At 43.3% G+C, this 25751-nt stretch overlaps 1 long non-coding RNA gene across 4 annotated transcripts; it reads right to left on the bottom strand.

Moving 5' to 3' along the window:
• Window positions 1–1302: 1302 nt before the first annotated feature.
• LOC104691531 lies at window positions 1303–25751 on the bottom strand. Of its 4 annotated transcripts, none has more exons than XR_752206.4 (7): window positions 19753–19892; window positions 17060–17139; window positions 16829–16904; window positions 13623–13715; window positions 12755–12918; window positions 7674–7796; window positions 1303–7507 (listed from the first exon to the last, which is right to left on the bottom strand). It is a non-coding gene; the product is annotated as an uncharacterized LOC104691531 (long non-coding RNA). The 4 variants fall into 4 exon arrangements; XR_752205.4 differs by lacking the exon at window positions 16829–16904 and having other exon boundaries at window positions 1303–6230; window positions 7355–7507; XR_752207.4 differs by lacking the exons at window positions 16829–16904; window positions 19753–19892 and adding an exon at window positions 25569–25751.

Raw genomic sequence — 25751 nt, 5'->3', positions numbered from 1 at the left:
ACCAGGCACAGAGCACACAAATATAGTTACACAGTTCACACCTGCCAGCGTGCATCTGCACATGCCATATGCTGCAGGACACACCTTATCCCAGCACTCACACACATATGTATTTGCAAACACCTCCTGCCACTGGGAGACAGGGGAGTCCAGCCAAGTGCTACTAAAACCAAACAACAAAAGCCTTGCTGCCCATTTCTCCTTTGCCAGGCCCCCTCACGTGCTCCCCGAGCTCTAAAACAGCAATAGTCACCACAGGCACGCTCAGTGGATGAAGGCCTCTGGCCCTTTACAGGTGGACATGAAGCCAAAGAAATGAAGTTACTGACTCAACACCACTACACCAGGACAAGGAAATCTTGCACAGCCCTGCTGGTATCCTTCTCCTTGTATTCATCTACATTCCCAAGCTTCAAGTTCAGACCTTGGAGCAGCCTGCAAGGCTGTCTCACACCTTGCACTTGCTGGCTCCAGTGCAGAGCTAAGCACTGCGCTGAGAAGGTTTTAATTGCTCTGTATTCCTGAGGTGGCATAAAAACAATGGAAGTGAACAGGTAGATTTGAAGTGCTCTAGAACAGGCTATGACCTCAAACACAGCTTCTTTGTGCTTAGGCTGCTAGATAGATCCAAGCCCTAAAAATCTGAAAATCCTGATGTGATTAATTACATTTCTGAGAGGTAGTTATTCTTGGTAGTCGATGAAAGTCAGCTTAGATGAATATTTGGGGACTCACTTTGTACTTGTTTATTAAATAATAATTTATTAATAAACTATTTAAAACCCTGTTCTTTTTGTTTCTGGGCACATATAGCTCAGTTTTGACTTCTGCACCTCTAGATTGAAGATTTTAGATCACACTCAAGAACAATCTTAAAAATCTCTGCTCTTACTCTAGGTCAAATTCAAGTTAGCCTCCTGCAAGTAACCCCCTGCAAGTGCCTCAACAGGATATCATAGCAGAAATGGCTCTTTAAGTCTGGCACTAGGCATAGTCAGGTTGGAAAACAGGTATAATCAGATCTGAAGGTAGAAAACCTGACTGCATCAGCGCTGTGAAACCCTGCAAGTATTCAGTATACATAGCACAGAGTAGGGGAGAAAGCAGAAAACTGAGAGCAGCCCTTTCATGGTGGGTATTGCTTTTCCACAGGAATCATGGATTGGTTTGGGTTGGAAGGGACCTTAAAGATCATCTCATTCCAACTCCCTGCCATGGGCAGGGACACCTTCCAGCAGATCAGGTTGCTCCAAGCCCTGTCCAGCCTGGCCTTGAACACTTCCAGCAATGGGGCATCCACAACTTCTCTGGGCAACCTGTCCCAGTGGTTCATCTCCCTCTGAGTGAAGAATTTCTTCCTAATAGACAATCTAAACATACCCTCTGTCAGCTTAAAGCCATTGTTCCTTGTCTGGATACCATCTGCCCTTGTAAGAAGTCTCTCTCCCTCCTTTTTAGAAGCTCCTTTTAGGTACTGGAAGACCACAGTGACCTTCTTTTCTCTGGGCTGAACAACCCCAACTCTCACAACCTGTCTTTGTAGGAGACGTGCTCCAGCCCTCTGATTATCTTCATGGCCTTCTCTGGAGGGTAGCTGGGTGCTCTGGGTGGCTTCCCAGCCCCTTGCAGAGCAGGGCAAACACCATCAAGTTCTGCAAGGACATACCACAGGGCACATCCCCTCAATATCAAATAAGGAATTCCTGCATCATGGCCAACACAAGTCCTGAGGACTCCTTTTCATACAAAGTTGTACATCACAACTCTCCTTGCCCCATGCACTCACACATAGGAAGCAGCCACTGATTTTATTACTCTGTGCAGTGCAGCTGTGATTGCCAAAATCTGTTCTACACATTCTTGAGACATGTCCAGTTACTGCTGGCATTAGCACATAGTTCCTCCTGGATTATTCCTCAGCATTTTAAAGCTGCCCGTGCTGCTGCTTGGTACAAGATTGGATTTACCAGCATTTCATTTCCTGATTCATCCTTCCTGGTTGGAAGTTTCCAGCTCCAGTCCCTTGGAAGCCTGTTAAGTTATGCATGGGTCTGGCACCAGAGCAGTTTAGGTGCCCTTTCAGAGCAAGGGACCAACATTGCCGGACAGGAACTGTGTTATCTGCACTGCAGGTCGCAGAGTACTCTGTGTTTCCTGATAATTAAATTCACTGTTGGAAGCTCCTTACATTTCCACGTGATGAGTAACTGCAGGGCTGGATGTTGCCCCTAATTGCTTTTTATAACAAGGTTATAAAAGTCATGCTGTTATGTCCAGCTATGTCAGGGCCCTGACAACTGTACATGACCAAAAGTGACATTAATACTACATTGTATTGTTCCAAAATTGGATATTAATGAGGAAATTTCAGTCCTCTTTCAGTAGGATCTTATTGTGATCAGTTAAGAGCTGTATTTACACAGGAGCGTTAAGGAGCATTAAAATAAAACTCAAAGTAAAAATCTGGATATTGATATAACCTAAATTATGTGTTAAGACACGAGGTAGTCTAATTGAGCAATACTGTTAACTGCCAGGTTACAAAACTTCTCTAGTAGCTTATTACAATTATTACAATTTGTTTTCTCAGCCCAACACTGAAGTAAACTGAGGGAGTGAGAACATGCCAGTGCAGATTTCTTGTGATGATCACGTTCCTTGGCAAGGAGGTAAGTGTGAAGACATCACTGGATGACCAGATGCTTTTCCTCTGCTAACAAAGAACTTCTGCATGGTTTGACATTTGAGCTAAATGGATAAGAGGGACAAAGCTGAAACTGCCCAAACCCATCCCAGATATCCCTGTTTCTAGACTCAGCAGCAAATGAACTAAGGGAAAAGCAAGTTAGCCCAGCCTGAAACAAGCCTCTTGGCACCAGCATCGTTGCTATTTCCACGTAAAGCCCACACTCCTTGGGAACATGAGGCCTGTGGAAGTCTTCTCTGGGCACAATCTGCTGTGCTACTGGGCAAAAGATTAATGCAATTAAAATTAAGTCTCAGATTATCCACCCAGACAAGCAGGAGAGAAGGGATCCTGATGTTTGTATTACCAGTGGGTACATTCTGCCCCGGCTTGTACTCCTGCACCCTCACCAGATGTCAGACCTCGTCCACACAGGCTTTGAAGTCTGGGACGGCATTATGGAGGCAGAGGTGCCACTAAATCATGGAGTATTTTCCTACAGTAATTGCCAATTAATAAGCAAGGGAAACTGTTCCTTAGAAGTGCTTATTGCCCAGCAGCTCCTGGTTCAGATGGAGATAGCTCCGTGCAGTGGGTAGAAGTGCCATGATAAACCACCCCTGCAAACCAAAGCCACGTGGCACAGGCTTGCCCAAAACCAATAGCAGTCGATTTTTAGCTAATGAATCAGTTAGTCACAGCCTGATAAATGCTTGGAAAATGCTCACTAGTCCTACATATGCAATGTGTTTGCATTAACATTTCAGAAAGCTTAGCGGCTTCCAAGTTCCTTTATGTTTGCACACAGCAGAGATCTCCAGGAAAATCTGATAAGGGAGCACAGTGTAAGTGAATTATTATAACAGACACCTGAATAAAAACAGTCTTAAGGCAAGGCAGCTCCAGTTGCTTTACACACAACTTGCTGCTTTCTCAATATATTCTTTATCTATTCCTGAGTCAAGAATAAAATCCAATTTTGTCAAACATTTTAAGCAAAATGTAAAGGCCAGGGAAGAGTTCTTTTTCAAATGACTTCCTATTTAGACATGCCCTTATCTGAAACCAGGGTAATAAAACATTTTAGCCCTTTCCAACAACCAGATGTCAACAGAATTGAAACCATCATCAGCACACCTCTAACTAAAAAGCACCACTGAACAAAGCTTGCCTTGCTCAGGAGCTCACACAATGTTCCATCACGTTTTTCAGCTTACAGACAGAAGAAAAAGCTTGAGTTATCCTGTCGCTTTGCAACTCTCCCAGTCCTCTACATTTCCATCAGGAATCCAGGTAAGATTTCAATGGCTTTGGTTTCTCTGGAGTGTATTTTCAAAGCAGGCATTTGGTCTCAATCTGATCATGAGAGCAAGGCAAAGGGGGGAATAGTCACACAACTCCCTGCAAGCCCCTGTTCCAAATGCATGGCAGGAACTTTTTAAACATCTTCTCAGATGGCAAAGAGAAAACCCTGTGGGATCAAGGCATTATTTGTTGTTCTGTGCCTGGAACACCCGAGAATTCCCTGTAATGGAAGAGAAGACCACGGGGAGCTGCAGATGTTCCCAGCAGCATCTCTCTGCAGCAGCAGAGGCAGTCCCTTCTGGCAGCTGTGTCACAGAGGCCTCGATGGCTCTAAAGCAGTGAGATCCCAGTGGAGTCGCACTGGTGTCTGCCGTAGATGGAGAAAATATTCACATTCTTACAAGGTAGTTGTAAAATCACCAGCCACTTGACTACATCAGCAGCTCGGCACACCATTTCTCAGATCATTACTCATTTCTTCACATACTATAAAAGATAATAACTGCTTGTACTCAGGTACCATAGAGGTGCTCCGTTAGGGTGCTGCTGTCAGTGGCCTGTCACCCTGGCTCCCACACTATGGGCTCTGTGCCGACAGGAAGGTAGAGTGGCTCTGTTTCAAGAGGCTCTACAAGCCTAAAAGCACCTTACTGGCAATATAAAAAGCCCCCAACAACTAAAACAGTGAGAAAGATTTCAGCGCGTACATTATGTAAAGAGTCATAGGAGAATGACACGAGGGGGTTGCAGAAAGCTCAGCAGACCAGCACAGAGGTTTGTGAGCTGGTTGCTGATTCTTATTTGCAATTCAAGAGGTCTGTGATTGATCAGAGCATTGTTTCTTCTCCTCTAACTACAGTCCTTTCCACCCTCAGGGAAATACCAAAGAACAAGGAGTGAATAATGCACTTAAGGTATAAACCTGTGGCATCTGGTGGATATTTTAACTAATGCTGGCATTTCATTTAATGATACCAGATAAAGAATTGTACAGCCTCATTCAGCCTGTTTTCCCTCACACTATTCCAATCAGCAGCAATTGCAACCTAAGTCTCAGGCTGAAGATTATATTTGCAAATTAGATTTTGGGGGGTGGGAGAGATAAATCTGTTAGTCCATGGTTTGATCAAAAGTTTGAAAGCTAGTCTTATAATGAAAGGGTGAAATCTTGGCTGCAAAGTCAATGTGAGCCTCATCCAAAATTTCTCACAGCCCTTTTAATAGCATAAATGTTTCAAGCTAGTACATCTGGGTCTCTGAAACAGTGGCAGCAGTATTTCAAATATTCTCAAAGCCAGATACTTGGATGGGCTTGAATTGGTGACAATAATTGTGAAGATCAGCTTCTCAGGCCAAATAGAAACATGCCAGGACCACGCAGGCAGGCTCAGTTCTCTCACAGGAAACACTTGAGTGAAGCAGGATGCCAGGGCTTCAAAGAGGAAAAGCTGGAGGGCATAGCAGCACATGTGCTGAGTGGCAGAAAATTAACAATTTTGATACTGCAGCTACTCCAAAACACATATCACCGAATACACCGAGGCAAAGAATAGAACAGTAGAATTCAGTGAAAAATTAGAGAATACTTGGTGTGTTTGGGGCACCAAGCAATCAATATTTGTCCCCCAAATTCTAACTGATGGACCAAAACTTCCTGTAGGGCACAGAAGGCACCATAAGGGATGCATCAAGCGGCCTTCAGCAAAGCAGCACATGCCAGAGCTTTCCCATCCACAGGATTCCCCACACAGAGCACTTAAGGCAGGTCACAAAACAGCAAGATACCAGCTGCTTGCATTTACTTTTTTTTTTTTTGTAACATTTCTAAACCACACTTTTCTTAAGACAAGTTATATGCAATACTTTCGCTCCGACCATTTAAATCAATTCGATAAGCAAGCCAGATTGCAAGCCAGTGCTTCCAACAATTAACTTGCAAGAAATCCTGTGATGAACCTTAGTCTCTTTTCACACTGACTTTATTATACTCACAAAACTTTACACTCGTTCGTATACAATCTGAAAATAAAACACTGCCAGGCTAGCAGACAAATCAGTGACCTAAATGTTCCAGAAAATGAAATGATATATGCCTTGGCTGTCCTGCAGAGCTTGCAGAAGCAGGAAGAAGTATCACCAAATAACTTGAATTCAATAATTCCCCAGAAGCACCAGTTCCCATAACCTTAGGAAATTCTGATGCAGTCGGTAGGAGAAAATACATCTCTCTGGCAGCTAACTGCAAAAAGAGAAAGTGGGATGCTCAGGAAAAAGAAAACACTGAAAAGAGATTAATACACTGGAAGATATATAGGAAGAGAAGGAGCAGAAGATTTCTTCTCTGTCAAGCAGAGGGTTACAGATCCATCCTGTGTTAACACTTCCTTTCCAATTAGACCACAACCACCTTTATTTTCTTTTATTTATTTTAAACCCTGGCTTTGAAGTGGTGGGTTATGGAATGAAATGAAAGGACGTATTACAAAACATCTCTTGATTAGCCATTTGGTCTGACCAGCTGAGCTTCTTTTAATGTTATGCAAAAGAAACGGAACAGACCCTCAGGCAGAGGATGCTCCTGGCCTTAACTGGAGCCTGATCAAATCATTGTCTCCCTATTGGAGGGTGCAGTCTTGCAGCCCTGCTGCTGAAATGGTGCTTTGGTCATATTTTGTGGAAAACTGGCAAGAGCAACCATTTAATGTCATATTTCTGCTTTAACTCTACAGCTCTTATTACTTTATATGCATAAAAAATGCATGGCTACTTATAAATCTTTAATTACATTCCGGACTAGACCTGTTACATTTTTCACCTCCCCTCCAGGATGAAGTCTGGAAGATGCACACGTGCCATAGAGGACATGGGATACTCTGCAAATTTAACACAGGCATTCATTCAGTGGAGAGCAGCAGCTCTTCCCAGGAATGGTACCAAAACCAGGAAAGCAGAATTTGTCCTTTTTAGCAAATAATTACATTGAAATTGTGAGATACAGCCTCAGTGTTACAGTGGTGGGAGGCTGAGATGCTGCTCTTATCATTGTCCCTCTTTTCATGTTCCTGCTGTGAGACAGAGCATGACCCCAAAAACTCTTATCAGGTAAGCTGGTAATAATCATGGTTTTACAGCTCCACACAAGAGAACCACCCTGGGAAAGGGACGTACCTGACAGGAGAGCCCAGATCCCTGAAAATGTGAAACAGTAGCCTACAAACCTACCAAGGAGTTGGAAGGACTCACTTATAAAAGATTCATAGTGGCTACTGAGTACATTCATTGATCCAAACTCTTAACAACAGCTACTCTTGACAAAGACACCTCTGCATTGCCCTGTTTGCAAGTATTCTCCACATCACTCACCCTTCAGCCCTACTCCTCCTGTCTCCTGCTGCCTCGGTTCCCAGAGGGCCAGGCAGCTCATATTAAACTTGCTGCAGTGACAAGAACATCCCTGGAGAAACCACTTCTACCTGGGAAATGGCCCATGAAGCTGTGTAGGCATCCTAAAATGCTCTGAAAAACCAAAAGAGCAAGGCAGTCACCAAGGGGAGTGCTAAGAAGATGAAGAAGAAAAATAAACACAAACATGCAGAGCAAAAATTTTGGACAAACACATCACACTGCCTGAAAAGGATCCCACAGCAATTCTTGCCATGCCACCTGTTGCCTTGACACTTACCATAATAAAGCAGTTGTGCAATCTTTCAGCTTAAAGCTGATTTTTGAAGAACAGGTATTTCTCTGCTCATTCTTATTTTATTTTTTTTTCTCCCACAGAGGTATTTCGACTGGATTTAGGACTCTGAAATCACAAGACAAAAAGCCACCATGAGTGAAGGAAGGGGTGGGGAAGGCTCCTTTAATCACACAGGTGGCGGTGAAGAGAGATTTGCACCTGGGCCAATTACCCATTAATCTGCAGCAGCTCGTGGTAGAAATGCCCTACTTTGCTCTTAATCCTTTTGTAGTACCAGCCCAGCTTGGTGCCACCTCTCCTCTCCTCGCTGACCACTTTCCCCCCCTAACATGCACAGGCTGCTGCATATTACATTTTGAAACAAACTCCTAGTGCTCAGGTATTGTGCAGATTACAGCCAGCAGGCTCTCCTGTTTTCCAGCCTCCTTTTATTTTCCAGCCAGTAACTGCCTGTTCTATGTATCAGGAGATTAGGAAGAAAATGTGTTATTTCCATGAAGGCTGACACAGCCTTTTTCTCCATTTATACCTACTGATTTTTTTTCCCCCTGATGCATTATATGAGCTCCTCTCTCTGTTTCATTTTTCTGACAGCAGGGTTTTAACATCCTTTAGAAAATGCATGTGCTGTTTAGCATACTATGGAGTGAGGATAGGCCAGGTGTGGATCATTTTATATTGCAGGGAAATGAGTCCTCTTTTCTCCATAATTATCGAATCTGCTTCCACAGGGAGCCTTTCTCTACTTCCAGGCTACAGCCTTCGGTTACCTTATGCCACTTGATAAATATTCAAAGGTCACTACACCGGGATTTCCTCTGGAAGGCAGAATTCTTAGAAACATGGGGTTAGGGCAAGGAAAACGGTCTTGCATGAAGCTTCGCTCCCTAAGAGAAGGTGAGAATTTCTCAATAGTTAGAGCTGAATATTGAGAAAAGGAAAAGCTTTGCTTCTAGTTCCAACCTTACCTGAGGAATATCAGTTATCAAAGAGGGAGAATACAAAATTTTACCAGGAGTGATAATATGTTTGAAAGTGCCATATACTTATTTTTTTCGACTTGGTGAAACATAGCAGATGTAAAAACCATTTGAAATGTAAAGGATGCTATGCAACGTTACCATGCAGGCACAGTGCCTGTGTCAAATTCACCTTAATGACATTTCTTTTTCATGAAGGCATTGAAGCTTTCACCTAAAAACCTTTTTTACATGTTTTCCTTTCATTTTCTCCCCAATTAGCTTTTTCAGTAGAGTTAAACTGGAGATTAATCCATTTAATTTTAGTATTGTCTACATGACGGTACTTGGGATACATCAGTTCTAACTAAAGGAGGGTTTAAATTCAGAGGAGTCAAACTGCATGAGCCCATCTTATGGATACCTGTTGAAGGCAGCCTGGCCACAATTAAGCAGAGTTTGTTTCCACAGTGGACAGCGTACAAGAGCATGTAGTGACAGGACAAGGGGGAAGGGCTTAAAACTGACCAAGAGCAGGTTTAGGTTAGATATTAGGAAAAAAAATAATTTACTGTGAAGGTGGTGAGGCACTGGCACAGATTGCCCAGGAAAGCTGTGGCTGCCCCATCCCTGGACCAGGTTCAATGGAGCTCTGAGCAACCTGGTCTAGTGGAAGATGTCTCTGCCCATGGCAGGGGGATTGGAATTAGATGGTCTTCAAGGTCCCTTCCAACCCAAACCTTCTATGATTCTATGTAGACCGTGTGTGCAGGGTGCATCCAATTCATCTGGGTGCATTAACTTGTCAAACCCTCACAAAACCTGCAATCCCATGTTTGCTCAGGACAACCTGCCCATCATAGCACAAAAAACCCCAAACACTGGTCTGGGGACTTGATGCAGGCACATACTTCAAATATATCTATACCTAAATCAAAGTGCCTTTTGTCCCCAGTGAACATGTATCTTCCTGGAGTACTAACATGGCTCACTGCAGGGTAAGACAAAGCCTCCCTGAGCAGCCAGGCTCTGGGCTCAGGTGCCACCCCTTCATATGACCAGGAGCAGCCAGGTTGCAAACTGCTGCTTTTCCTTCTGCAAACCGCCCTGAAGCCCACTGTCCTCTCGGACTGACAGGGCCCACAAGGGAAGTTTTTACCTCTGCGCACAGCACTGCTTCCCTGCCAGTGCTGAGCAATGCAGACAGGATGATCCAGGCGGGCTGTGCAGGGGCCCTGTGCTTCCCAGGTGAGTTATAAAGTCACACCAGCTTGTGCCCTGTTTTTAACCCGGTGTATCTGGTTTTTCTCCACAGGAACTGGGCTTCCACAAGAGGAGGAGAGAGACAGAGCTTGGGCACAGCCTGGCCACCCGAGTCACAGACACATAAGGGACTGAATTTCTTCAGGACAGAAAGGGGAGCTGGAACACTTTTCAGTGTTCTTGGAGAGAACACTGACCACTAGGATATTTCTAATTGGAAAGCACTACCTCCTCCTTCTCCTTCAGTGAATAATAACACAGCTACATGGAATAATTTATTGTTGTAATAGGAAATAATAAAAATGCCAGCAACTGTTCACACATGACCTCCTAAAAGGAACCTTTGTGCTTTTAAAAATCAACAGTCCAAAAATGAAATGGGAGGTTAATGTGATCCCCTTGGTGCAGCTGAGCCTGCTACATATGGAAGTGCTTTGTGTCAGGTTTTTGTGCTGGCACGAGCATATGGGATCAGACACAGAGGAGGAGTTCTGAACTTTCCTGCAGACAGATGAATGAATTCAAGCTGAAGTAGCAGCACAGATCTTGCACTAGCCAGTCCAAAAATAGTAAAGAAATCCCTTTTCTACATTTAGCACTGTGTGGATGGGTTTCTGTGTTCATTGATAAGCTCCTAGGCCAGCTCAAGTTTTACAAGAGCTATAGCTCTTTATTTCTACAGTCAAAAGAGTGCAGGAGTTTTGAATATTAGCACAATATTATCTCCCTTTTTGCTTTCACTGCATTCAGCACGGCTGGCTCCACTAAATAACACATAAATCTTAACAGTCTGTTATACAAAGATTATTTTGAAAAAGGGTTTCTTGCCAGACTATCATCAATTTTGTACCACTTTTTCTTCCTTTGTTCTGTCTTTTTTATTCTTCTATGAGAAAGATTTTTCCTCTCCTTTTTCTTTCTTTTTGTCCTGATCTAATTCTTGTGGCTGATATATAAGAGCACTGATACAATGTAGTTTTTCATTTTGGCAGCTTTTTTTAAACAGATTCCATAGCATGATCCAACCAGTGACAAATGACCCAGCACTTCCACTTGGAATACTAACGCTGAATTTTCTGGCTTCCTGGGGTCTGATGGAGATGCAGCGAGAATTAAAAAAAAATTACTGCACAGGAGCAGTGGTGACTGATGTAGGGCCTGCACGCTGAGCTTCTGACCTCCACCGTTTCTACAGTAAATGTGCAATGCATTGTGCTTTCTATTCTCAGGCTCTCCTTGGAAGCCAATTAAATTAAAAGGCTATTCATTTCATTCTATTTGTCTCCAGGACGCTCACATAGAAATGCAAACGATTCCTGTTCAGAGTTCCCCGCATCAGAGAAACTGATATTGTACTGCTAATTTGTGATAGCACTGTAAACCAATATGCAATCTGCCCTGCTTTAAAAGATGTGCATAGGATGTACACTGAACTTACAAAACACTGATTAGGGAGATCACGAAATTAAATCTCCTGAAGGGCACGTCTTTCAAACCCTCAAGGCAGCTCTTTTTCTTGGTTTAATCAGATAGTTAATCATTGCAACTCCCGCTTTCCAAGAGCCAGATTCATCAATACTAGGAAGCATGGATTTGTAATATTGAACATTTGCAGTCTCAGGAAAGCTTGGTGAAAAGCAAACCTGTAAAAGGTGGTTGGTAAGCACTTTGCTGCTTTAAAAAAAGCAATGGAGGAAATGAAATAATATTTCCTAGTAAAACCAAAGAATCATTTGAGGACTGATCCACCAATTTGAGCAAGAGACAAACATAGTCCCAAATACGCTGTTCTCTTAAGGCCTAGTCTTGTCTCCGGCTCCATGACAAATTAACATTTTTGTTAAACTGTCGAAAACAAATTGATACAAAACATTATTTTCCTGTGTTTTTATTCTAAATTAAGCTTGTGGTATAGTTCCCCATGCCACTTTGAGCAAGTGTAATTTCACATCTGGAGGAATGACCTTCACATTGAAGTGAAACAAGAAGACTTCAACACCATCCTGCAGGATACGAAATTACATCCTGCAACCTGCCATTTGTAGATCATTTTTGCAGGCTAGCAGCCACAAATTGGAACGTGCCTATCATCAATGGCAGATCAAATGTTGGGGCTTGTCTAATGGTCATGGTACTGAAGGTTTGTTGATAAAGAAGATGTGAGTTTGTAACAGAGGCAGCAGCCTCTGTTGCACTTTATCTGGATGTGGCTGGCAGGGTGTAATAAGCTAAACAAGGCTGAAATGACAAAAATGTCTCCAGGCTTATGAAAACCTGGAAAACTATTTCTGGGAAAACCTGGCAGTTTAGAAAAAAATGTCAAACACTTAACTACCTTTGTCAGAGAGATGAAATCATTCTGGCCCAGAATCATTCACCTGCAGTGCTAAAACCCACGGACCTTCCACCAGGGGTGAGCTTGAAGACACTTCCCTGGCTTGAGAAAATGAGCTTGCTTCCCCCTGCTATGGTTAAATTAGTTTTGTTTTCTTCCCTCCCTGACTCTCAATAAAATTTCAATCAGCAATCAGTTATTGAAGTATTAGAAGACAGAAAATTTTGAAGCAAAAAACTGATAAGTGAGAATAGGCTTCTTAATATGGCTTGGAAAAAGAAGCAAATATGAAAATTCCAAGAAGATCACTTCAGCCTGTCTAGTCATCCTGTACTGTGTTGACTGGAAGGAAGTCAGTAAAATGAAGGGTGAATGATTTCGAGATGACTGAAGGAGAAGCCCTTTTCAGCCCCAGGATTTTATGCCACAAAGTATCAAACAGGTCAGCTGTTCAGCTGGCTTCCAAAAACCCTGTCATAAACGTAGCGTGTTGCAAAGCAAAGCACCTGGAAGGGTTTGTGCAGATCTGTATTCAGCAGCACAGGGGGAACAGCAGAAAGCAGGACCTGCACAACAAGGACCAGGAACTCCGGGCTGGCACCTTTGTCTGTAAATTGCCCTGCTGTGAAGTTTCTCGATCCATCTCCCGGCCTGGCTGGAATGGGCCCTGCTGAAAGAGAAGATGCTATATTATAAAATCCATAGGTCTATGGGATATGGAGCTTCAGGTGCTTCTGTGTCCTTTGCTGCCTAATTTCCTTGCTTTGAGATAGTTTTCCTTATTATTGTAATTCCTCTGCAGAACATTAACCTTGAATTTGATGCAACAATGACGGGGCAAAACTTCTTCTACCCACCTCAGTTTTGCAGCTTAGATGATGAGGTGTCCAACAAGAAAGCTCTGTCTTTGATAATTTATTTTTGTTTGGTTTTCTAAGTGTAACAACCAGTTTCTAACAAAAACTCCCACAGCTTCTCAAAGCTTTTGTTTTTTTCTATGACAATTTCCAAACTAAGGCTTTTCCTGAATGGGATTTTATTTGAAAAAAGAGGACAGAAAGTGTCCAACGTGTATTTTCAATTCATTTTTCCCAAATGAAAAGAGCTCTTTTAATAGACTAATTTTTCTTTTTAAAAAGAAAAGTAATTTTGGTGTTCAGAAAAACCCATAGGGAGAAATTCTAAGTGGAACTCATTGCTGTAATGTAATTGTGACCAAAGCTAGTTTTGAAAGAGAACTTGATTTTATGGAAGAAACGATATTTAATTACAATAACTAATGATAAAAGGAAGTATAATGGAAGGGAAAGAAAACTTGTTTCATGTAAGGACTTAACAATGCATTCGGGGCAAGACCTGATGAGGACAGATTACCTTGTTTCTTTGTTTGTATGAGGTGTTCTTCACAATCACTTCAGGCCCGGTGTCCTGTCCAGAGGTACGAGAAGACCTGAGAGCTGGAAGTTTCTTCCAGTGAAAGTAACAGAGAAAATACACTTTTGAACATGAAAAAGTATTTCCCCATCCTGATGACTGTGAATAGTGGCAATGTTAGCAGATACTGCACCACGCACATACTCTGTTATTCTGCTTTTGTGTTTTTGTTAGGACAGAAAATTGAGTACTTCTTTGCATGACAGTGCTGAAAAAAAGAAAAACAGAAAAAACACCCTAAAGATAGCTTTGGTTTTCTGTGTAAACTTGAGTGTTTTTAAAATGTACCTCTTTCCAGAAATAAAATTAGCAAGGAAGAAAAATGTTTGGTGAAGAATAAATCAGTGGAAGTTTTTAATGGTACTCCTCTTATTCACTGAAACACAGCAGCTCATTTTGGGTACATGCAACATGCAGGAGGTGATGCTTGTAGGGAACACCTATGTCTCACTAAGAGTAAATTCAGGCAGACTGTGCTGTCCAAAGTGACATAGAAGGAGGACATCTCTAAAAATAAGCCTTTCTTAAGGAAGGTGAAAAAAAAATCTGAGTCACATCATCAATAAAGGATTACTAAAGAAAAAAACCCCTGAGACCTAAAAAACAAGCTTATAACTAGACCCCTCTTAGTTAAAGTTACATTGTTTCCCAAGGAAAGATATTGAGGTAAAAGGTGTATCACTACAGAAGAGATAATTTTTTTAGTTCATTTGTCTAATTAGAGGTTTAAGCTGTAAGGACCAGCCATATTCTGGCTTGAAAGGTCAAATGTGAAGCTCTGGAGTAATTAGATTTTAGAAATTAGGCCAAAAGAAGTTCCAAAATTAGAGAGTGTTTTGATCAAAACTTTATCTCTCAAGTAAACCAAAGTTAATTAAATAAAATGTTTCATGACTGATTAGAGTGTACATTTGACCATCAGTTGCATCTCACATTCTGCTACCCACCAGCTGGAAAGCTGAGGAGACTTTTTATAACTTCATTAGAGCTACCTTGTGGAACAATTTAATCATATAAAATCTTATAATGCAGATGCACCAGTACAACAATACCAGCTGCTGGCTTCTGCTTCTGTCATGCTGCTCTCTCCCTGTGCCATACACACTCCTCCATCGCCTGGGGACTGCCTTTGAAGGAGGCTTAGCTGCAAGAGCAAGTGGATTTTTCCTGCCTAATATCCAAAATGCAGAGTTCCTAAAGGAGCAGGAGAAACACAGGGCTTCCTAGGCCCAGATCCTACCGAGGCAAAACTGAGGCAACCTCCTGAGTGAAGTGCTTGTCTGATAATGTAGAGAATATTTGGGGAGGCGGAGAGGGTGGGGAAGAGGTAAGTTAATATTGAGAGGGCAATACCCACCCATCTAAACGCTTGAAAAGATTCTTTTGACTCTCTTTCTCAAAGAACTGCAAGGCTCTGGCACAGCACTTCCCTCTCTAGCCAAAGAGAGGAAAAACCTTGGCTAAATCAAGCATTTGGATTGTCAGGATGAAATGGCTTAGTGTCATCTTTGTCACTGGCTCCACAGCAAAGCAATGGAAGAAGAATGGGAAGCATTGCAGAAAATGAGGTGACACAGCCCCTCAACATGCAGCACTTCATGCCATGCAGCACCCTTGCATCACACTGGAATGGTACCATTTATCTTTATAACCTTTTGTTTTGCTAGACTGTAATTCATTTCTTTCTTTGTCTGACCTCCAACTCCTCTGTCAGAGGTGGTACAGAGAATATGCAGCAAGAGCAGAGGCAGAGAGAAGTATCAGTTTATGTCTCAGTCTTCATGACTAATCACTGGGTAGCATCTCTTCAGAACTAGCAATGTCAGAAAAGTTCCCGTGTTTTCAAGGCTAACTCTGTGCACGTTTGCTCGTCATCTTCAAATTATAATCAGGATGTTAGAACACAACTTTGCAAAGCAAGTGGCAGGGAAGATCAGCAAATACTCCCCAGTGAGGAGAAAACAGAGCTTTGGAAGGGAGGATGTGACTCCCACCAGCTTCTGGCTGATCGGTCACACAGCCTGGGAAGGGACAGAGCCCTTGCAGAGGGACCATGCTGATGGAATCTTTCCCTCACCACTGAGAACAGGAGCAGCCAGGCTGTGTCTCTCCCGTTTCCCTCCAAAAATAACCCTAAAATAATCACCTGCAATGCAGAATGGATGTTGTCCAGATAAAGTCCCCTTGCCATGACTGGAGAAAGGATTATTTTTTCCTTCTGTGAGTAGTCTCACGGAGCAGCGGGGTGCTGAGTGATTCAGCTTTTCTGCACAGCAACAGCAGGACAATGTGCTTCAGTCCTGCCAGGCAGGCATCAAGCTGCCTTCTCCTCCTGTAGGCCCAAGGACTTCTCTGCCACGAGACTCCCCCAGCAATGCCAGAAGTGCAGCCCGTGGTGCCATGGGCAGGCCGTGGCACAGATGGGGTGCAGGCGCTGCAGGCTCTGTGTGCAGCAGCCTCTCCCACGCGTGCGTTCCTAACAGAGTTGATGCTGATGCTTTAAACCTCTCATTTCCTCTTGCTCCCAACTTGGTGCCCTGGTTTTGGTACATCATGGAGGCCTCTGCACAGGGAAAAGCAGGTGTGGGAGTAGCTAACAAGATACTCATTAAGACCAGATTTTGATAGAGATGACAAGCCAAATCACTCCCAGACTTCTGCTTCTCAGTGTTCAGCTTTAAGGATCATTTGATTTACAGCCAGAAAAGTCACCTGCAGTGATACTGCTGGGGAACTAGAGCCTCCAGTCATATTTAGTTTCCATTTCAGCTACTCTGCATTGAATATTCCCCTTGGAAATTCAGAGAGCAACTATACTGTCTGTTACATGTGTTATATAAAGACAATCAGAATGAGGTATTTGGGCACTGACCTGCTTGATTTTATTTTCAGCATTTTCTCCTTCCCACCCCCCCAACATACATTTGTGAAGCATGAAATAAATTCACCCCTCCTGACTCAGTTCTATTCTTTTTCAATGACAAAACACTTGAGGTTGGTAAGTGAACTGTGCTAGGCTGGGTCATGTTTTCAAATGAAGAAAGGAACGCCCCACAACCCTGAAGCAGATTGATATAATTTTGGTTTCATAGCTGACAATCATTTTTCATCATTGTTTCAAGCATGAAGGATTTAGTGGCACAAACCTTTGATGTTCTGTCAAGCAGCTTTGCTTTTCTCCCTGTCAGACAGACTGCAGTCACAAATTACTCCCTGGCAATCCTAGGTGAGGATTATCAAGATTATTAGAAAAAGATGAGGTTTAAAGGTTTATTAGAAGTACCTTTGGATTTCAGCAACACGCGAACATGCAATTGTGTCCTTCACAAAAAGCCTGATTTTCTTATTTTAATATGCTGGGTTTTTTTCTCTCTCACCTGATCTCTTTGGTTGGGCATTTTCACCTCAGATTCCATGTAATCAAACTGTCAGGAGCATCACCTCCTAAGAGAAAGCACTGAAACAAACAAAAAGACCACATTAGCAATCTGCTTGTGAGCTGCAAACACATGCACAGAAGCGGAGCACAGCACATGTCTCTCTGAAAGGACAGTTGTGCTGCTCCGAGTGTGCCTCTGCAGGATAAAACTACGTGGCAATACAGAATTAGAATAGAGAGCTCTATTTTTTTTGAAACTCCTGCCTTCACAAAGGAATTCAGGACAATTTTTTTGCCCTGGCTTGAGTTCCATTGGGCTGTCCTGAGTTTTCTTGTGGATACCCATTAAATTAAACAGGTCAAAATGTAACTGTTCTGTCACCACAAGAGTTGGTGCTTAAAAATTCACCTCTTACCCAGTAAAGTCTTTCACCTAAACAATGTGTACTCTTAGCTGGTTTTTTTTGGTTTTTCTGACTTGCAGTTTTACTTCATCAATAGCATCTACAGTTCACTGTATTCTGTATTTTGCTATGACACTGGATTCTGTAGACCCTTGGAGCATTCCCCTAACTGCTACTGCAGTTTTGGGGATGCAGCTCTCAGATCTTTGCTTCATGACTGCAAGAGATTTTTATCATCCAAATGGGCTTTAGCTGTAAGATGGGGATAACAAAACTTCTCCAAGTAATTGATCTGCCCAAGGTTATACAAGGAGTGGAGGTTAAAGAATATCAGCATCTTCCTCAGAGCCTTGGAAATTAATACTACAGATCATTACTAAGGTATTTGAATTTTAGAATGATGCTTAGGCTCTATTGCAAGTATTTGACAGAAAACTGCCCTATTTCAATAATCTCTAACACAGTGTGGGAAGAGCACAGAAGTTTAATGAAGGGATGAGAGAGAAGTAAGAGTAACTAGTAATAAGTCAAAGAAATAGGCTTAGTTGTCTGTGCGAGATTTGCAGATGAGTGTTTCCTGAGTACAGTCATATACAGACAGATAAGTATTGAGATCCTCAAAACTGGGTAATTCACTCCAAATGCCTCAGATTTCATTGCTTACAAGATTTTAAGTGACCTCTTCAAAGATTAGGCAGTGATGAAAGTTCAAATCAAACAAACTTCCCTTTATACCTTAAGAATTCAATGAGACTGTACAAGCACCATTTAAGTGATTAGTTTTTGGTCTGCTAGTACTCTCACTTATTTCTCAGTATTTAATTATCAAATACCTCAATGAACTCCTCAGGATACAGCTACAACTCAAAAATTATTCACTGAAAAGAGCTGTTGAATAACATTTGACACACACAGGAATCCATTTGTAGATAATCCTCTATCAGCAAAATTCATTGACTAAATTATACGTGGTTAATTATTCAGCCATCTCTCACCACACAACTTTCCCCCCTCCCCTCTGACAAATTCCTAAAATGATCAAAATGCTGATCACAGCCCAACAGTTTATGCAGCCTCTCGCCTCTGTCTCCCTTCCAGTTTCTTCCCTCCAGTCCTTTAGTAAGCAAACCTTTCTGGTTCAGCAATTTGGTAAACCAGGGAAATTTTGACTTGCAATTATATAACTGCTGCAAGGCACTCCAGTCAGCAGGAATGCCATCCAGGGGATTCACAGCTGTAAAAATGCAGAAACAGCTGTCCTTCCCGACCATAGGACTTCTACTGGAACTGCAGTCCTCAGTTCTGAATGCTTTGATTTATTGGAGGGAGAAGCAATGTGAAAACACTGCCAGGCTTCTGCAGCCACTGAGATATGAGACTGATCCATTCCTGTACATCACGCTCAGGAAAAGTGCAGGAATCTGGAAGGCTATAAATTAGAAGATCTTGGAGGTGTGGGGTGGGAGGAGGAACCAGAAGGGTAAACTTAGCTTGTGATTAGCTTTAAATCCTGAGAAACATTAAACAAATTCTGGCTGCTTCATGAATTACACCTTGCCTTTCCCAATTGTTCCTTTATTTGTAATTCTCCAGCTCAAGTGCAGACCCACACCCCCCCTTGCTCCTGGCTTGCAGCCACTTGGGCCAGCAGGATCTGCCTGCTCTGTTGTGCTCCATTTCCCACATACCTTCTTTAGAAACCACTTATTAAGATCTTAGACCTGATGTATTTTTAATTCTGCTGTGAAATCCTTACTTAGGGAAGATGCTGCTTTGGCTGACAAGGCCTTCCACCCATCTGTGATTCCCTTCCCTCTCCCCTTCCCTTCCCTTCCCTTCCCTTCCCCCCACTTTTTAAGGGATCTCTTTTAGACTACAGAAATAAACTCTCTTTTCCCACCCCGTCTGCACAGTGCCTCGTTATACTATTTATATAACAGCTCTCTAGCTATTAAAGGGTAAAACTGCAGCTACAAAATTCATGCTGCACATATTTCTAAACCTGAATTAGCCTTCCCTCGCTTGTGACAGTTTGTATTAAATTCCATGGTCCAAGGCTTTGCTGACCATTCTCAGCCCTGAACCAGACCCATAGCTTACTTCACATCTGATTTCTGGAGTATAAGGTTCTGTATGATATTATGTATCCTATCCTAATCCTGTTTGCAGGTGATCCTCCTCTGCATTGACTGATCACAATTAGCCTGAAAAGGCCTTGCTTTAGCTCCTGTCCTGCACATGAGCATGGGTTCTCTGAAATTCCCTGCACAAATATCACCATTCCTACCTTTGGCTCCCCAGACAAAAGGGACCTTTCCAGCAGAGTACATCAGATAAGCTCTTCTTACTGCAGAGCTGTCCTTTCAAGGCATTTCCTAGGGCTTTTTCCTGGGGCATTTCCTGGGTTGCTGTGGGAGATGACAGGAGAGCCTGCAATTTTGGGAGGGGCGATTGGCTGCAGTCCTTTACTAGTCATCTTGCAGCTCACCCTCTGTAAGGCAGCTCTGTTCCACGTGGTAAACAGGCTTATTTATTCTTCTCACATCTCATTACTAATGCTTTCAATGTACCCTAAGTAGACAAGCAACCAGCTTCTGTCCTTGGATACCAGCCCAGTTCTCCTTGACTTCACCAGCATGCACGGACTATCTGAGGAAAGAATTCAGCTCAGTGTAGCATTTACACTGCATCCTGGTTATTAAAACAGCCACCAGCTCCTGTTTCATAAGCAGAGGTACAAATTCCAGGCCATTACATAAAACGACTTTACAGAGCATTTACTTAGCTACACCTACAACTTGCAGACCTCTGCTCACCCTTCGGACGAGGAACAGGGACAGCCCTGCTCCCCTCTCCTGCAGAGGTGCTGCCACAAACCAGGAGAAACACTGCCCATCCCACTCACTGCCTGGGCCCCAGTGGGAACTCGAGCTGAATTCTGTGAGGGATGGGGATTCTGCCCCTCTGCCTCTGCTCTGGTGAGACCCCCACCTGCAGTGCTGTGTCCAGATCTGGGATTCTCACCATAGGAAGGGAATGGAGCTGTTGGAGTGAGTCCAAAGGAGGCCACCAAGTTGATCAGAGGGATGGAGCAGCTCTCCTTGAGGAAAGGCTGAGAGAACTGGGATTGTTCAGCCTCAAGAAGAGGAGGCTCAGGGGTCACCTAATTGTGGACTTCCAGTACCTGAAGGGAGCCTACAAGAAAGATGGAGAGGGATTATTCACTAGAGCATGGAGTAACAGAACAAGAGGGAATGGCTTCCAACTGACAGAGAGTAGATTTAGATTAGATGTTAGGAATAAATTCTTCCCTATGAGGGTGATGAGGCACTGGGGCAGGTTGCCCAGAGAAGCTGTGTCTGCCTCATCCCTGGAAGCATTTGAGGCCAGGCTGGATGGGGCTCTGAGCAACCTGGTCTAGGGGAAGTGTCCCTGTCCACCTTTGGGGGATTGGAACTGGATGATCTTTGAGGTCCCTTTCAACCCAAACCATTCTGTGGTTCTGTGATTCTGTGGCATAGCAGGAAAACCAATCTGAGATCTTGCAGCTGATCCAACTAACATGAAAAGGTGAGATGGGGTCTTCTTGTAAGACTGTGCTACAGAGCAGAGCAATTTCCAAGCCTTTCTCAGGTGTCCTGTGCCTCATTTCTTCATCTGTAAAAGAGGGCTGATACTTCCCTCACCCACAGGTGATAGGGAGATGAAAGATGCTCAAAGATTAAGTATAGTCCATAAAAACATGACAAGCTTGATTCAGTATAAGCTGGCAACCACTGTAAGTTTCAAAGGCAATTCCATTCACGGATTTTAGTGCTGTTTCGGAACGTTAATGTCTACTCTGCTACTGCAGTTTGCTCTGCAAACCCACAGCTGTTGAATAGAAGTCATTAGGGGAAGCAGGGAGAAGCCAGAGTTTTTGTAAGGATTGATCAGGAGCAAATTAATTCATATTGGCTATGAATTTTGCATCAGTAGATTTCAGTGCCAATCCAGTTGTAGTAAACAGTTTATATTCCCCCTCTGGCTATTGTTTTGAGCTGTCTTCAGATGCATACTGACCTCCCTAAATTGCTTTATATGCTGTTAACATCTCAGAGCTTTTCTTTGCAGCTGATAACCCAAGGCTGGAACCTTCAGGCTAAAAGCTGACACGGGAGCTCATGTGTACCAGTTCACTGGAGCTGTGCTGATGGATAGCTGAGGGTCTGATTTGTAATTAAAGAGTAAAAAAATTGACTTCCGATAAACAATTCTGGGAAGAAGGTGGAGTCTGCTGTGAATTCAATGGCTCTGGAGTTTCAGACAGCTTTTAAATGTTTTCTGTGCAGGGAAGCAGCCTGTCAGAAGGTGTATGCTTCTGTCCCCTAACCAGTCACAACCCATTGCCCACACAGTTGTGTTAACAGAGCACAATATTCTAGGCTGAATTTAAAAGAAATTAATTCTAGCTAATTTACCTAATCCAGTTACAGCACAGCTCCAGAGAAAATTTCATGAGCAAAGCCAAAGGAGCAGGAGTGTGTGAACATCCCTAAAACTGAGGATTTTCTGGGGAAATGAAGCTACTTCTAGTGGCTTTCCCAGCAACTAGCCCTCGCAGAAATCATCCTCATCTGATACCACCTAAAAGCAAATGATGAGAGCCCATAGCCTAGAAGTCAGTTCTAAAGAAAAAAAAGATAAGGCCTAATGGAGCCCTCCTGACACTCACTGTACACGGCTCCGTGTCTGTTGTTAATAGCCAATAAAAAATTTCTTCCAGGAATTCTTTGTGCCACTTCCACTGCCCCTCATACTGCTCATTGGTGGTATGCTGCAGACCTCTTCCTGCCAGAGCTTTAAACAATGCACACGACTGACTCCAACTTAGCTCTGACACTTTTCCTCAAGATTAAATGGGCTACTTGCAGAGACAGACAACTCGGGAACTTCAAAGTTCCCTGCCTCAGTGAACAAGAAACAAATTGCTTCCCCAGTGACTCCTCCCGAGGGAGTAATGCAGGATAAACCTGTGATATTTGCATTAATTCATCTTTAAACATAAAGCAGAATAGATCCTGTGTCTTTAATAAATTTTCACATTATTTAAATGGACCTGTTTTAAAAGCCAATAACATGTTTGCTTTGGGAATATTTTGCATTTATATTTACCTTTTTGCTGGTGGCTCATTATATGGGAAGATCTGTTGAATCTAAGGCAGCTGAAGTTTATAAAGATTTTAGAAAGGATTTACATCTGAGGCCCCTTTGATTGTGATTTTCAGCAATGTTACCTTTCCCAGTTCAGTGACATTTACAGGTACTGGGAATCTTTCAGTGACAGCACACCAGAAACCTTGGCTCCTGAGGAGAGCAGGGCTTTGCTGCACCTGTCCTGATTCCTGCTGCGTATAGAGCAGGTTTGATCAGCAGGTACCAAAGCACTGCTGAGGGGCGGGATTTCATCCTCCCCTTTTTGCAGAGAGGGAAGTAGAGGGATATGGAAGAGTGAAGGGAACAGTATTGCCTGAAGGCCAGCAGAAGAAGGGTTAATTTTTTTCTTGTTTGCTCACAACGAACACCACAGATTACAAGGTGCTTACTCATTTTGTCCTCTCCAGTTATGCCAAAGTGCTTTGAGACCATTACTGGGGTATTCCTGCGATACCAAGTCTTGTTTTAGAATTCATTATCCAGCTCCCTACGCTTCCCTCTGCTGCCAGGGGAGCTCTGCAAAGGGAAGGTCCTTCTGTAGAAGGGACCACGTATCACCCCAGAGCACTGTCAGCATCTGAGTTTAACCTGACAGTAAAAGTGGGCTTCAGTAAAATGCTGTCACTGGAAGGACCTGAGGCATGACTCAGTTCTGGATAGGAGGGTGGATGTACGTGCCAATCTGTGAGGCCGTGTAAGCTCAGATATCCATCAAAGTGAAGGAAAACCTTTCTGGGGCTCAGCTCCTCTTGAGCCCAAAGAGCTCCCAGGCACTCAGAGCATCGCTGTCCTGAGAAAGCAGAGCTGCTGTGCTGTGTTCATTGCTGGCCAGCCCACAGCAGCAGTGCAGTGTCACACGGCGTCAGCGGTGACACCCCACCGCCTGAGCAGCTGCATCACTCCCAGCCTTTGTTTTAGCGTCTGATTAGCTGCAAGGAATTAGCTGTCACACAGAAATCACACTGACTCACAATCCACGGCTTGGGAACAGTGTTTGTGCAAAGATTCTCTTAAGGCAGACATGAGGTTCTGTATTTTTTAATGAAGTTCACAACTGAATATTACGAAGTGGCGAGGGAAATCAGTACTTTGGTCACTGGTTAAATACTTTTGAGTTCTTTACTGGCTTTAAGATTTACTGTTTAGCCACTCCAATTCCTATCATGTGCAAATGTTTCCTACATTAACAGGAGAAGAGTGATTTGTGGGCAGTAAATGGGAAACAGGACATCAATTTAACGGGGCCATTTGGGGTTAACACAAAATGACAGAACAGCAGGGAGCAGTTAAAAGCTTCCCTCCCAGCAATCAAAGCCCTGCAATTTTGAGTCTTTTCCTCCAATCAAGTAGCGTATTGATGAGAAACCAGTTCTGATAATGACCTTTGAAAGACCTCATTCTGGCCTTCTGGTGTAAGCCATTTCTCTAACTATGGAGTCTTAACAGGAGCTCAGCAAATGGTTGTCCTCTACACAATCACTCAAGATGCATGACAAATAGTAAGAAACCAAGGGTAAGAGACTTCCCTTAACTTGGCTGAAGTTTTTTCCTTTGAAGGCTCCTGATCTCAGCCTGAGTTGCTGGTATTAGAGTGCTGCTTCCTCTCCTGTCTGTCCCAGCTCATCGAAATTATGGATAGACCATCCTTACTAATTCATCAGTCCTCCTGTGACTCAATGCATGAGTTCCTTCCTGTGCTGCATATTTTTAAATCTCATTCTGTAAGGCTGCTCCTGGATCAAGTCACCCTCACATTTCATTCCAAGCTTTATTTTAATTAGTATCGCTTTTTTGCCAGTGCTGAAAAGAAACTCTCATTTTTCTTTCAAAGGCAGACATGGAGTGTGGAATGCTAGATTTCCTAGATGGGAAATGGTAGGTGTTGGGTCCCAGTGCTGCTAACGTCAGGAGATGTATTTCATTACACAAAAATACACCTTCACCCAGTGACAACAAACCTGCCAGCACAGACTATGCTACTGGAAAATCGGAACAATACAGTAGCTTCCAGCTGGTTTTCCTGACCATTCCACAACCTGCTTTTAGAGCTCCAGTTTTCAGTTGTAAGCCTCTGCCTTTTCCCAGGGCCCCAGAGCCGGTGATACCCATGCTCACTGTGACAGCTCTGCTGGGGAGTTCTGCCTGTAAAATGGGATGAAAAATGACTGCCATGAGCTGGTAGGAACCCCAACTTCTAAGTATCTCACGTTGCACTTCAGTGATTTTCAAAGCTCCTAATACCCGCTCAGAAACGCCGTGAAATGCTGACCTGGTATGAACTCCCTCTGTCAGTTCACATTTGTCCAAACCCTCGGCAGGCGTTATGCCAGATCTGGGATCATCCATCCCCCCGCAGCTGGCAGAAGGGTGACACAGAAATCACAGTGCCTGCAGAGGCCATCCTGTGTGCCCCAGCTAATTCACCACAAAAGCAGCACGGTGAGCCTGTGCCCGACTCACACCAGGGCAGTACCAGTGTTTGATAAGGGAACACAGCACCCTGCTACTGCCATCCTGGAAACACAGTGGGGTGCAGGGAAAGCTTCCTCTCCCAGCCGTGTCTCGGGGCTCCTGCCCTTTGCCATCTTATTATAAGCCAACAAAGATCCTAGGTAGAGGGGTGAAGGGGAGTGCTCAATAGGACAATTACAGGCTATACTTTGAGATTATTTTCCTAAACAGGGTCAACCAACATGTTCATCCCCAGGCACTGAGGAGGAAAAACATCTTATGTAGCACATATGGTAAAGAAACTACCAAATGAAGCATGGAGGACAAAGGCAAAAACATGCATGGACTGTATTCTAAGGCAGCAAAACAAATTCTCCCTTTGTAGGGTCTAGGGAAGTCTTGAGCATAATCAACTTTTGCAAATCATTTAAATAGTTGTCATGACTCTATTTTTACCTTCTGTCTGTTGATTTGGCTCCCATGATGCCTGAATAGTGCTCCTGAAGCCACTTTACTGTCTATTGTCTGTGCCTGATGAGAGCTGTTATTTCTGATTAGATACTTTCCCTCTGTATTCCAGATCTCTGCCCTTCATATTCTCCCTCAGCACTGGTGGTGTCTGATGTGAGTACCACTTGT

The sequence above is a fragment of the Corvus cornix genome, chromosome 3, assembly GCF_000738735.6.
Source record: "Corvus cornix cornix isolate S_Up_H32 chromosome 3, ASM73873v5, whole genome shotgun sequence".
Classification (NCBI taxonomy): Eukaryota; Metazoa; Chordata; class Aves; order Passeriformes; family Corvidae; genus Corvus; species Corvus cornix.
Note: the sequence above shows the minus strand (reverse complement) of the source record. Positions and strands in the feature narration are given on the sequence as shown.